The sequence below is a fragment of the Eptesicus fuscus genome, chromosome 2 (assembly GCF_027574615.1).
Source record: "Eptesicus fuscus isolate TK198812 chromosome 2, DD_ASM_mEF_20220401, whole genome shotgun sequence".
NCBI classification, from domain to species: Eukaryota; Metazoa; Chordata; class Mammalia; order Chiroptera; family Vespertilionidae; genus Eptesicus; species Eptesicus fuscus.
Window position 1 is genome coordinate 28492701 of NC_072474.1, and position 12341 is coordinate 28505041.

Consider the following 12341-nt stretch of genomic DNA (forward strand, 5'->3'; position numbering starts at 1 on the left):
ACATGTCATAGTGAACAATCAAACTCCCGGTCTCCCGGTTGAACTCCCAAGGGGACTCTTTGCACATTAGCCATACACACACACACACACACACACACACACACACACACAGACTAGGGAATTGCAAATTAAAGCAATACTGAGATATCACTACATACCTACCAGAATGGCCAAAATCTAAAACACTGACACCACCACATACTGGTGAGGATGTGGAGCAACAGGAATGCAAAATGATACAGCTGATTTGGAAGATAGCTTGGCATTTCTTACAAAACTAAATATACTCTTACCATATGATCCAGGCATTGCACTTTTTGGTATTTACAGAAGTTGAAAATTTATGTCCACGCAAAAACCTGCACATGTATGATTGCAGCAACTGATTAATAATTGCCAAAACTTGGAAGCAATCAAGAAGTCCTTCAGTAGGTGAATGGATAAACTGACACATCCAGAAAATGGAATATTCAGTGCTAAAATGAAATATGAAGTCCTCAACCCATTAAAAATCACATTAGAACATCTAATGAATATTACTAGTAGAAGAAGGCAGTACTGTATGGTTTCAATTACAGTCATACACACATAACGATATTTTAATGATGGACCGCATATACAATGGTGGTTCCCTAGATTCTAATGGAGCTGGAAATTTTGTATTGCCTAGTGGCATGGTGGCTGCCCTAACACTGTAAAGTAATGTATTACTCGTGTGTTTGCAGAATGCATTTTTTAACTCCAGATTTCCTAAACACTTCTAAGAGGCTATTAAGGTGATACAGAACAAGATTGTATCTCAAAAACCTAGGCATTGAGAAGGAACATTGATGGATTTTTTCAGGAGGTACAGAGATAAACAGAGGAAATGTGAGACTGTCAAAGCATAAAAGGCAGGTGAAGGGAGGCAGAGATGGAAAGAGAGCCAACATATTCATGTTCAAAGAGAAGTCTGGGAGAGAAAAAAAAACAACAACCCAAAACAACAAAACAAAACAAAACTCAAGGCAGAGGAAAAAAGGGTTTCATACAATACAGTATTGAAAAAGTAAAAGGAGCACACTAATGCATAAACTGGTGGAAGGCAAGTCCACAGTCCATTGTGATAGGTACTCCCAGCACCAATCAGGTAGGTTCCTTCTCATCTGTTATCTCAAGGTTATTTACAGATGTGATAACAAGAGTCTCTCACAGGAGGGCAGGCAGGCCTCAATCACTAGCTTCCATTTGTACCATGTAGGCATCTAACTTGGCACCCAGGTGTCCTTTGTTTTCTACATATTTGCATCCAACTGTCTGTCCAGCGACTCCATGGTTAATACAGGGTGAGCAAAGGCACCTCTTCCTCATCCCGGACCTCAGCCTCTGCCTCCAAAGCCCTCTCTTCCCCGACCTATCATACTCCAACCTCTGCCAGCAATTCTGCCACGACCCATAGCTCCAGGCCCTAGGGCCCCTCTCCCAGGACCTCCACGACCTCCACCACGACCTCCTAAGCCATTGGGAGAGCTATGGTTCATCCACCTCGGAGCAGGTTTTGACCTCAGAGGAACATCCTGACCCTAAGGAGGGTTCTCAGAGCATACCCCTCCTCCCCCCACAGTCTTCCCTGGGCCAGCCTCTCTGGATTATGGGCAGGCCTTGTCCTCTGATCACTTCCCTGGCCAGGGCCTCTATAGGCTGGCCTGTGCTTGGATCTTACCCTTACCCAGATGCTGCTTAAGCTCTTAGTTGCTTGGCACCGCCCTCCAGATGTCTAGCCACAGCTTGGACATATCCCTCCATAGCCACTGTCTGGACTTGCATATAAAGTCTGCTTAAGTTTTTTTGTTTTTTAAATCCTCACCTCAGGATATGTTTTTATTGATTTCTAGGGAGAGAGGAAAGGAGCGAGAGAAAAACATTGATGTGAGAGACACATCCATCAGTTGCCTCCTGAACGCACCCCAACTGGACTGACCAGGGATGGAATCCAGGTACATACCCTTGACCGGGCATCAAACCCATGACCCTCTGGTGTGTGGGCCGATGCTCTAACCACTAAGAAGCACCAGCCAGGCTTGGTGATGTTTTTTAACATAACTTCCAATGCTGAGTGTGCAGCCATCTTCAAATCCTGAGGATGGAAAGAAAGGACACAGTGCTCCTCCCAGCTGCCATCACGGCTGCAGCAGGCGGGCGGGGCCTGCCGAACCTGAGTTGCTGGTGGTGGGGCACAAGTTAACTTGTTTGGCAGTTGGTTAAATGTGTAAGTGGTAGCCGAAACCGGTTTGGCTCAGTGGATAGAGCGTCCGCCTGCGGACTGAAAGATCCCCGGTTCGATTCCGGTCAAGGGCATGTACCTTGGTTGTGGGCACATCCCCGGTGGGGGATGTGCTGGAGGCAGCTGATCAATGTTTCTCTCTCATCGATGTTTCTAACTCTCTAACCCTCTCCCTTCCTCTCTGTAAAAAATCAATAAAATATATTTAAAAAATAAATAAAAATAAATGTGTAAGTGGTAGACTGCTAGATTAATTCGTTGTTGTTGGCTGGCTGGCTGGCCAGCCAGTCTGCCTGCTCGCCTGGCTTGCCCTTTCTTACCTTTCCTCTGTCCTACCACAGCCACTGCCACCAACTCCTGCTCGGTGTCCAAACCTAGACCAGATTCTTGAGGGTAGGGACATGCTTTTTGCAGTGCTTCTCGCCTAGACCATTAATTCATTCAACAGATATTTTCGGAGGGCCTTCATTGTGCCAAGCACAAACAGACATGAACCCCAATCTTGTGGAATGTGGTTTTATGGGAAAGACAACCATTATTCAATCAATCATGGACAGTTACACGAAGGAATATTAACTAAGAGAGAAGGGCCTGCCTTTAGACTGGGGCCAGGGAAGGCTTCTCTGGGGCAGTGACATTCAGGGACCAGTATAAAGAGGGCTAAACCACATGACGGGGCAGGGAGATAAGTTTCCAGGAAGTCAGAGGTAGAAGGAAATTTGGTCTGTTTGAGGAACTGAAAGGAGGTCTGTGACATGAGGTGTGACCTAGAGAGAGGGGCTCTCTGCACTGACGCACAGGAGGCAAGCTGGGCTGTGCGGACTCGCAGGCAGTCCTAAACTGGGCTTTGTTCCAAGTGAAGGATTGTGAGCCAGGGAGGACACGAGCTCATCTGTCATAGGCTTTTTCAGGCTGCTACACGAGATTTATATGAAGGGAAGTACAAAAGTGGAAGTAGTAAGACCACTTAGAGGTCATTATAGTAATTCAGGCAAGAGAGCGGCCAAGTCTAGGTTTGAAAAGCATTTAGCATTTCTGGTCCCACCTGCTGTTCTAGAACTTGGCCACTCCCTGTGATCATGTGGAGTCTATTTCCTTCCCCTTAAAACCAGATTGTTGGGTTTAAGATTATTGGCCAGCACTCATGGACCTGGACAATAGTGTAGTGATTGCGGGGAGGGGGTGGGAGGAAGGGTGGGTAGAGGTGGAAGAGGGCACAGAGGGGATAAACAGTGATGGGGGGGAGGGGGGAGATTGTTGGCCAGCCCTGAAAAAACGGAATGTGGGGAAGTGAAAGTGCTTGGCTCTCAGCGAGGTAAGGTGACCAGCTTTCTCCTGCCCGCCTTGTGCCCCCCCCTCCCCGCCCAATTCTCATGTGCTCATTCTGGGAACCAGCCTCCATCCTGTGAAAGCTCACATTATGGAGAGGCCCCCAGGGAGGAGCCCATGTGAAAAACTCAGGCTCCAAACAAGAGCAGCATGGACAGCCAGACGTGAAGAAACCCCAGTCACCGTGGAGCAAAGACGAGTCACCCATCATGCCTGGTCTCAATCCCTGGCCCACAGGGTCCATGAGCATGATGAAGGGCTGTTTTACCCTCTTAAACTCTGGGGTCAGAAGTTACACAATCACAGCACTGGAACAAGAGGACACTGGCTAGAACTTGTGTAGTAGCAGTGGACATGGAGAAAAGTAGACCTATTTGAGATGTCGAAAGGAAATAAAATTAATAAAATAGTCATGAAAGGGACAGAAAACTTCTAAATTACGAAGGTTTGAGGGAAGGCCCAGATAGAATACATTTTTTTTAAAAATCTTTCTTTACAGCCCTCGCCAGGTAGCTCAGTTGTTTAGAGCGTTGTCCGATACACCAAGGTTGCAGGTTCGATCTCTGGTTAGGGCACATACAAGAAGCAACTAATGAATGCATAAATAAGTGGAACAATAAATCAATGTTTCTCTTTTTCTCTAAAATCAATTTAAAAAAATATTTCTTTACATCTTGAGACCTCTGTTTATTTGGTTTAAATAACACGATCGCAGGAATTGGTAAAATTTGTATTTTTAATTCATTAACTTCTTGGCATGAAGAAAGATTGAGACCGAGTTTTCTTTTGATAAAGGAAATGGAGGTGCCCGAGGAAGGAAGGAGAAAGAAATACATATGGTGCCTCCATAACTACTCTGACGTCAGCCCTTCCTCCCAATCTTGCTGCTGTTAATGGTGAAGTTTGCATTCGCCGTTGACAAGGAGACTGTGCTGGTTGTTATAAATGACACAATGGCAAACATTCACTAGTGCCAGGCATCACAGGCACTAGCTCAGGGGTGGGGAACCTTTTATAACATCATTTGTGGGCCATACAAAATGATCAACTTAAAAAATGCTATATTTGGTCAAACATTTAATTAACTCACCCCTAATGCCTTGGCAGGCCCAGACCAAATGATTTCTTGGGCCTTACATGGCCCGTGGACTGGACATTCCCCACCCCTGCACTAGCGCATCTCATCCTCACAATAAGCCCGGGAAGGAAGTGCCATCATCGCTCCTTTGCAGGAACCCAACAGCAGGGAGTTGAAGTGAGCCACGTTAGGTCACAGGGCTGGTAGCAGTAGCACGGGGACCCACATCCGGCTCTATGTAGTTGCAGACTGTTCCTCACTCTGACACCATCTTCACAGATGGCCTCGTGTCCCTCACAACTTCAGAAGCATTAATAAGTGGCTACTCTCTGCTCTCTAGAACTTTAAAGCCTGAGATTAAGGAGTGTGTGTCTCTGCTAAGGGCATGTAGCAGAGACCCTAACTGCCTCTCAACTTTGCTTCTCTTCTAGGATTGCGTGGTTAAGTTGTGGCCAATGGGACTTGAATGGAAATGATGCGCTCGCCTTCTTAAAAAAAAGGGGGCTTGACCCACCCCTGTCCCCTTCACTGACCATGAGCAATCCTGGCCCCACAGAAGAGGGCCCTGTGCTCAGGATGGCAGAACCACCTGGAGCCTGGCTCACTGACCTAACTCACACCAAGTTGGTTTTGCCCAGGCTCTTATGTGGAGAGAATAAACTCGTTTTTATGCCACTGCTATTTTAGGCCTTACTAGTAGCTAATTGGAGCAGAGTTTATATCCTAACTAATGTAGGCTTCCAAGGAAGTGAGAATATAGTGCTATGGAAGCTCTGAGAAGGAACAATTATTTTCTGGAGTATTTTTCTTTACTTGCATACCTCTCTTACAGAGCAATTTTGTTCATCTAATGTTAAATAATAAAATTGAGTTAGCTAAGTACGGGAAGGATGTGAGAGATCAAGAACGATGTTCCCAGGGGCAGGATTATCCCAAGGTGGGTTTTCTTCCTGTGTTTTACGTATACCTGAATCTTAGTTGTACATTTTCAGCAAAACAAGGAAAATAAGCCCCCAGATGAAAGCTCTAAAATTCTTGAGAGCTGACTTAAAGTTATCACAGATTATAATAAAAATAGAAATAACCTATACCATCCATGTTGTCTGTGTCTTCCCACTCCAAGCCTTTTAGTTGTTAGCCTTGTGTAATGCCCATATTATTCAAGAGGCTTTTTAGAAAAAAGGGAAATATATAGGTTGTCTCTGCAATGCTATAGTCTGGTTTTCTCTTCACTTGTAAATGTATACCAACAATTTTATAGTCACTATCTGAATTTTGTGTAGAGACAATTAACTCAATATAAAAAGGACTTTTACAAATCAACAAGTCATCAGCCAAAATATAATGCAATCAACAATAAGGATAAATTAAAAAAAAAAAAAGAATGCAAGAGGATTTCATAAATGATCCCAACCCATGGCCTCTTCGTATCCAGGCACTGGGTGGTGCCCTGCCACACTGCCGCTGCACTTTGGCCAGTGGGAGGGCAGTATCTGCCCAGACAGAGCAGAGATCAAAAAAATCTCCTGAGTCTTTCTCGTTCCCCTGCCACATGCATGAAAATAAGCAGAGGTCAGCCTAACAGAGGAAGAGACCACAGGAGGGAGGCACAGCCAAATCCATCCTAAGCCAGCCAGCTCAAGTGATCCACAGGCTGACTGCAGACGCATGAGTGAGCCTAGCTACTGGCAGAACTTGGCTAGGATCAGCAAAACTACCCAGCTCGTCTGCAGACTCAGAGAAATAATTAACAGTTGTTGCTTTAAGCCGCTGAGTTTTGGGGGTAGTAGCTAACGAATACGGGGGAAAAAAAAAAGGCTAACAAACAAATCTAAAGATTTTCAATCTGATTCATAATTAAAGAAATGCAAAACAAAATCAATGAGATATTATATCAAGTCTTCAGACATGAAGAGTGGTAACACACAGCTTTGGTGAAGGTGTGGAGGAATTGGCAGTTTTATGTTTTATACATGGTAGATTTTGGACATACCAAGTCTGGTGGGTGGGCATGGCACGCACGATCCATTCCAACCTCCTTTTTATGCAATTTTATACATTGCAAAAGCCTTCAAGTTATCACATTTCCCAGGCTCTCTTACAGCGAGCTTTCTGGATATGAACTGGATTCTACTAATGGCTTCAGTTTGAAGAGGAACCCGTGCTCCTGCTGGCAGACATGCTGGTCCCCAGTCTGCACCAAGCATGTCAAACACGGGCTGCATGCGGTCCACGAATATTTTTGCGGCCCAGCCAATATAACAGCATGTACAAAACGTTTTAATAAGGATTTTGTAACTTAATTTTTACAATATCCTGTTATACATAATTAATAACGAACTACAACGTTCGCTAGTGATTGATCACTTTAATTGTGTTGCATTCATTTCCCTTGTGCGCCTTATGCGCGCAGGCGCATCATTTCACTCCACTAATACTAGCAGCGAATGCTAGCAGCCAATTACCATGTCATTAGTCTTGGACTGACTTGTTTGGTGTGCGCAACAGGAAATATTTCACTTTCGGAGAGCAAGAAAAATAGGTTTAGTTGCGTTATGCTTATTAATTTGTGCAGTTATTCAGTGTCTGGTAAGTTAATGTCCTAGAAAAAATATTAATTTTTATTAAAATGTTCTATTATTTTATGTTAACAATGACTCATTTATTTCAGCCCTTTGTACTCAGCATGTCTCTATCGAAATAAACCTACATTTCTATGAAAATTGAAGCTTTTGTTTTTTTGTGGCCCACATAAACTTAAACCTTATTTGGCCGTGTTAGCCTTTGAGTTTGACATGGTTGGTCTACACTGATAGCTAAGCTCTGGGGCTTCTCCTCCACTCCCTGAAGGTCTCTGGAGCAGTAAAACCCTGCACGAGACAATTAGCACTGCAACCTTTGTTTCTCTTATTTCAAGTGCCTGAGTAGGCCTCTAGGCCTTGAGTATGCACTGAGTCTTTGCCAGCCTGGGAGGAAGCAACAATAGATTAGTTGATACAGGCCAGATAAAGCACAGTGGCAGAACCTGGGTGGCCTATAATATAATTATTCCCCAGAGCTTTTCTTGGGAATGCCTAGGCCTCTCCACATTATATAGTGAATTGGCCTTGTCAGGAATGTTGTAAATGCTTTATGATAGACCTTTGTCACGCACAACTGGCAAATCCTTCCTGTTCAGCTAAGGTCAGAGGCCAGCCCTCACTTATACCTTGTGTTTTCTTAACAAAAAAATCCCATCACTCTAATTGTCTCTTGACCCCCTCCACACCCTTGCTGGCTCAGGAAAGCAATTTTAAGAAATCTAAAGACCAAGAAGACATTCTCAGAAAATTGCAATTGGGTTTCAACACATCTGACTACTACAGTATAGTTCTCTCTATTCTTTCATTTTCCCCTTCCCCATTTCTTTATTGTACATAAATTAACTGATGTATGTGCACAAACATTTGCATCTTTTTTTTTAAACTAAGTGGCCAGTGGTATGTTTTGATCTATATCAAATGGAGATGGGATGGGGGAAAATACTGGTTCTGTGAAAACACCCCCTTTCTCCATTAGTGGCATGCTCACTCAGCTCTTATCTTTATATTCCAGTAAGTTATTTTGCTCTGTTTAGCAAAAAAAGAACAACATAAAAATCCTTGCATACTTTGTTTGATTGGAGAATTTCAATGTTTTTCATTTGTCATTGTAAAACCAAGGACAATTTTATAACTTTTTTTGCACATAGCTGTTACTGAAGCATCCATCTTACATAAAAACTGCTGTTTGAAATTTTAACCCTGCTATTTGGCTTCTGTAAATGCTTGTTTGCTTAAATAACAAGGAAAATAAGACTACTCCCACTTCAGAGAGACCATTAAACCTTCCCCGGACAAAATTATCAGTGCTGGCACCAGGCCAGGCCTTTGGTTGAGGTCTCAAGGGCCCAGCACATAGGGGCTCTTTAAGAACTTGCAAAGGGGGCCGGAAACACCCCATATTTGGGAGACAAAGATGGTAAGAACATATAAATAGGGAAAGTTCCTCCATGTTGGGGCCCAGAATTTGAGAGACATTTTCCTCTGGACTCGCGCATAAAAATAAAGTGTGACTCCAAACTCTCCGAGCATTGCTTGATTTATTCCGGTTCTCTGTAACATTACTTGTAGGGCAATCTGTCTTTAAGTAGGGATAAATTACTCTAAAAAAAAAATGAATCCTAGATAGTTTTATCTTCAAGTCAAGTGTCTTATTGTTTAAATAAACTTCTTGTTTAAAACAAAACAAAACAAAAAGCAAAACACACCTGGGAGAATAAAAGGGACATTTCTTTGGTCTGCCACCTGCTGGTGAATTCTAGCAATGCCATGGTTACGTTGAATTTAGTGCCTGACCCTCCCCATCTCACTACTTGAGCTCCCTTCATATACCTTTTTTTTGGGCCGGAGTTTCATAATTTCTTTTCCATTTTGTAATCCCTTTTATATTTTTGTCTTGTAAATACTTTATTATATAATTTTTTTTTGGTAATTAATATGTCAGGCCCTGGTTATTTTCAAGTGTTTATAATTCTTACCAATTTGTCTCTCTTTCCAGGACCTCTGTCTGATCAATCCCAGGAACAGACTGTCACAGTGGATCAGGTGCTCTTTTAGGACCAAAATCTCTGAGGAAGTGATTCTTGGTTAAGGCACCAAATCCTGGTGAGACTGGGTGAACCACCCGCAGCAGTCAATGCCCTGGGTCATGTGAGTGGAAGCTCAGGGCTGTGTGTAGGATGGATTTGAAGAGAACAAGACTGCAGCAGGAGGAACAGTTAGGAGGCTACTGTAATAGTGGTCTGGACAAGTCTGAGGGCTTGAACCAGGGAGTCTTAATAGGGCAGGAGCAGAATAGACAGAGCGGGGCTTTCTGCTGGAGTAAGAGTCAGACTCCTGGTTTCCCACTTGGGTGACTGGTGATCTGCAGTGTCATCAAGTTAGGCAGCAAATATAGGCACACATCTAAGCAGGTTAAGGGGAAACCTAGGTTTTGAATAAAGTGTGGGATAGCTTTAGAATGTCTATGCAAAAATATATATATATACAGCAGGTTAGAGAATGGAGTGTCATTAATATTTGGGTGCATGTGAAATGAGGAGAATGGATGAGATGGTTCTGGGAGCACAGGCAGAATAAGGACAACAGTGAGTTAGAGCTAGAAATGGGCACACTAGCATTTACAGGCCCTAAAAGAGGCATTGGTTCTGGAAGCATACACACAATAAAGACAAGACTGAGTTGGAGACAGAAGCGGGCACACTAGCATTTACAGGGCAGGCCTTAAAAGAGGCATTCCTGATGGAGACCATAAAGGAAAAGTCAGAAAGAAAATCCCAGGAGAGTGCTATCACAGGTGAAAGAATAAGTTTCCAGAAGGTGGGAGTGATGGATAAACTGAATGGATCAATAACATGAGGGCTAAAACTATATTACTTAATTTGGCAATTGGAAAGTCACTGGTAACCTAACTGAGAAAAACTTGCACATAGCAGCAGCTAGGAAGCTGGACTGCAGCAGGTTGAGCAGGGTCTATGAGTTGATGAAACCGAGGGTAGCTTCTTTAAAGAAGTTGGTGTGAGAAAGGATGCTTGGGGTGGAATAATAATTAGGAGTGGCTGTATCATGCAAGGACCAAGGGATGAAATGAAACCATCTAAGTAAGGTGCTCAGCACAGTATCTAGGATATAGTAAGTCTTCAAGAAATGTGAATTGTTACCATTCACTTTTTGACTATATAATAATTTCAGACCTTACTAGGCACCAGGCTCTGCTCTGGGCCCGTAGATTTAGTAAATAAACAAGAGACAAAAACCTTGCCCAAGAAGCTAACATTCTAGTGAGGAGATAGACCAAAAAACAAAATAACTCAAAATGTATGGTATACTTGATAGTGGTAAATGCAAAGGAGAAAAAAAGAAACTGAGGAAAGGAGATATAAAATGCTGAAGGAGAGAACAAAATTTTAGATTGGGTGGCCTGGGAGGGCCTCACTGAGGTGACTTTTAAGTAAAGACTCAAAGAAGTGAGAAAGGTACCTATAACTAGAAGTAGGGAATAATACTAATTATTATTAGTCATTAACATTTTTAATACAGTAAGACTGTTATTATATCATCACTACTATCTTTGTCACAATTGACATTATCATCATTCCTGCCATCTCTGAAACTCCTGGGAACAAACATGTAACCAGATATTCCCTCATTGCAGCTGGGTGGTGAGCTAGTACAAGGGGGTACATTAGAAGCAAAGCCATAGACGTGAAACGGTCTCACTGCAAATAAAAAGCTGCTTCACGTGTCACTGCAAATAAAAAGCTGCTTCACGTGTGTGCTGAAGGGATGAGATGGCCAGCACCAGACTGATCTTCCATCCTGCCTGCACGTAACAGGCCATCTTCAGACCCAAAGGGCAGACACACAGACATCTCTGAAGCCACAGGAAATGTAACTACAGTTTGAATCAGTGCAGATGCATGTAATACAGAGGTCACAAGACAAGATTATATACACTGAGTGGCCAGATTATTATGATCTCTGAACGCATAATAATCTGGCCACTCAGTGTATATCCTATATAATAAAAGGCTAATATGTAAATTGTCCCCTCGACCAGGAGTTCGACCAGCAGGCAGGCCAGCCAATCGCCCATGTCCCCTCACCCTGGCCAGGCTGTCTGGACCCCACCCATACACGAATTCATGCACTGGGCTTCGAATACACACACACACACACACACACACACACACACACACACACACACACACTGAGTGGCCAGATTATTATGTGTTCAGAGATCATAATAATCTGGCCACTCAATGTAATCAAGTATGTTTATCTGATTGTTGGGTATAGGACTCAGGAATAATAAAGAATTGGAATTTCTGGCTATTCACCCAGCACAGTACACTGCTGAGAATAGCTAGATGTGTGACAAGCTTTCATGGGACTACACTAAACAAGGAGATCAGGTCTTGCTTGTGATGGATGCATTCGATCTTTCAACAGATTGACTTAGACTAATTACTATCCTCTTCAATTCAGAGAAAATGATACAAAAAAATAAATAAATAAAAGGAAGAGAATCCAAATGCCTGAAGACTCATCCTATCTTCAACATGTTTAAATTGCTACAAATTTCTTAAAAGGTACAAAAAGTGTTCATTCCTTCATAATCACAGGCCTCGATGGCAGACGGCATGCAACAGAAAATGTGACCTGCAGGCTTTAACAACAAACCCCTTCCTCAACTGAGGTAATAGAAAAGTTTTGAAATTATCCTAGGTTCATTTTTTAGGTGTATTGATTGCCTAAAGAGTGTCAATACAGAACTTGTCTAATAAAAAAAAAATAACCTCAAGACCATAACATAGCTTAACTAGCAGTGCTTAGAATATAGAAACATTTTCATAAATTCCTTGAAAATGTATGTGTAAATAAAACAGATTGTAAGCACTTCTCTCTGGCTACAAAACCAAATTAAACCATGTAACAACTAAGAAAATGTCTATGAAAGAAAGTAAACAGGACAATTATTTATGGCTCAAATGAACAGTAATTTGCTATATTTTTAATATTATTACTGCCTTACCATATAATGTTTACTATAAAACATTTCATATATATGTACAAATCCTATATAATAAAG

The 12341-nt window shown here is 42.6% G+C and overlaps 1 pseudogene; it reads right to left on the reverse strand.

The window, feature by feature from the left end:
* Positions 1 to 1209: 1209 nt before the first annotated feature.
* Positions 1210 to 1825, reverse strand: LOC114227723 (chromatin target of PRMT1 protein-like; annotated as a pseudogene).
* Positions 1826 to 12341: the final 10516 nt, after the last annotated feature.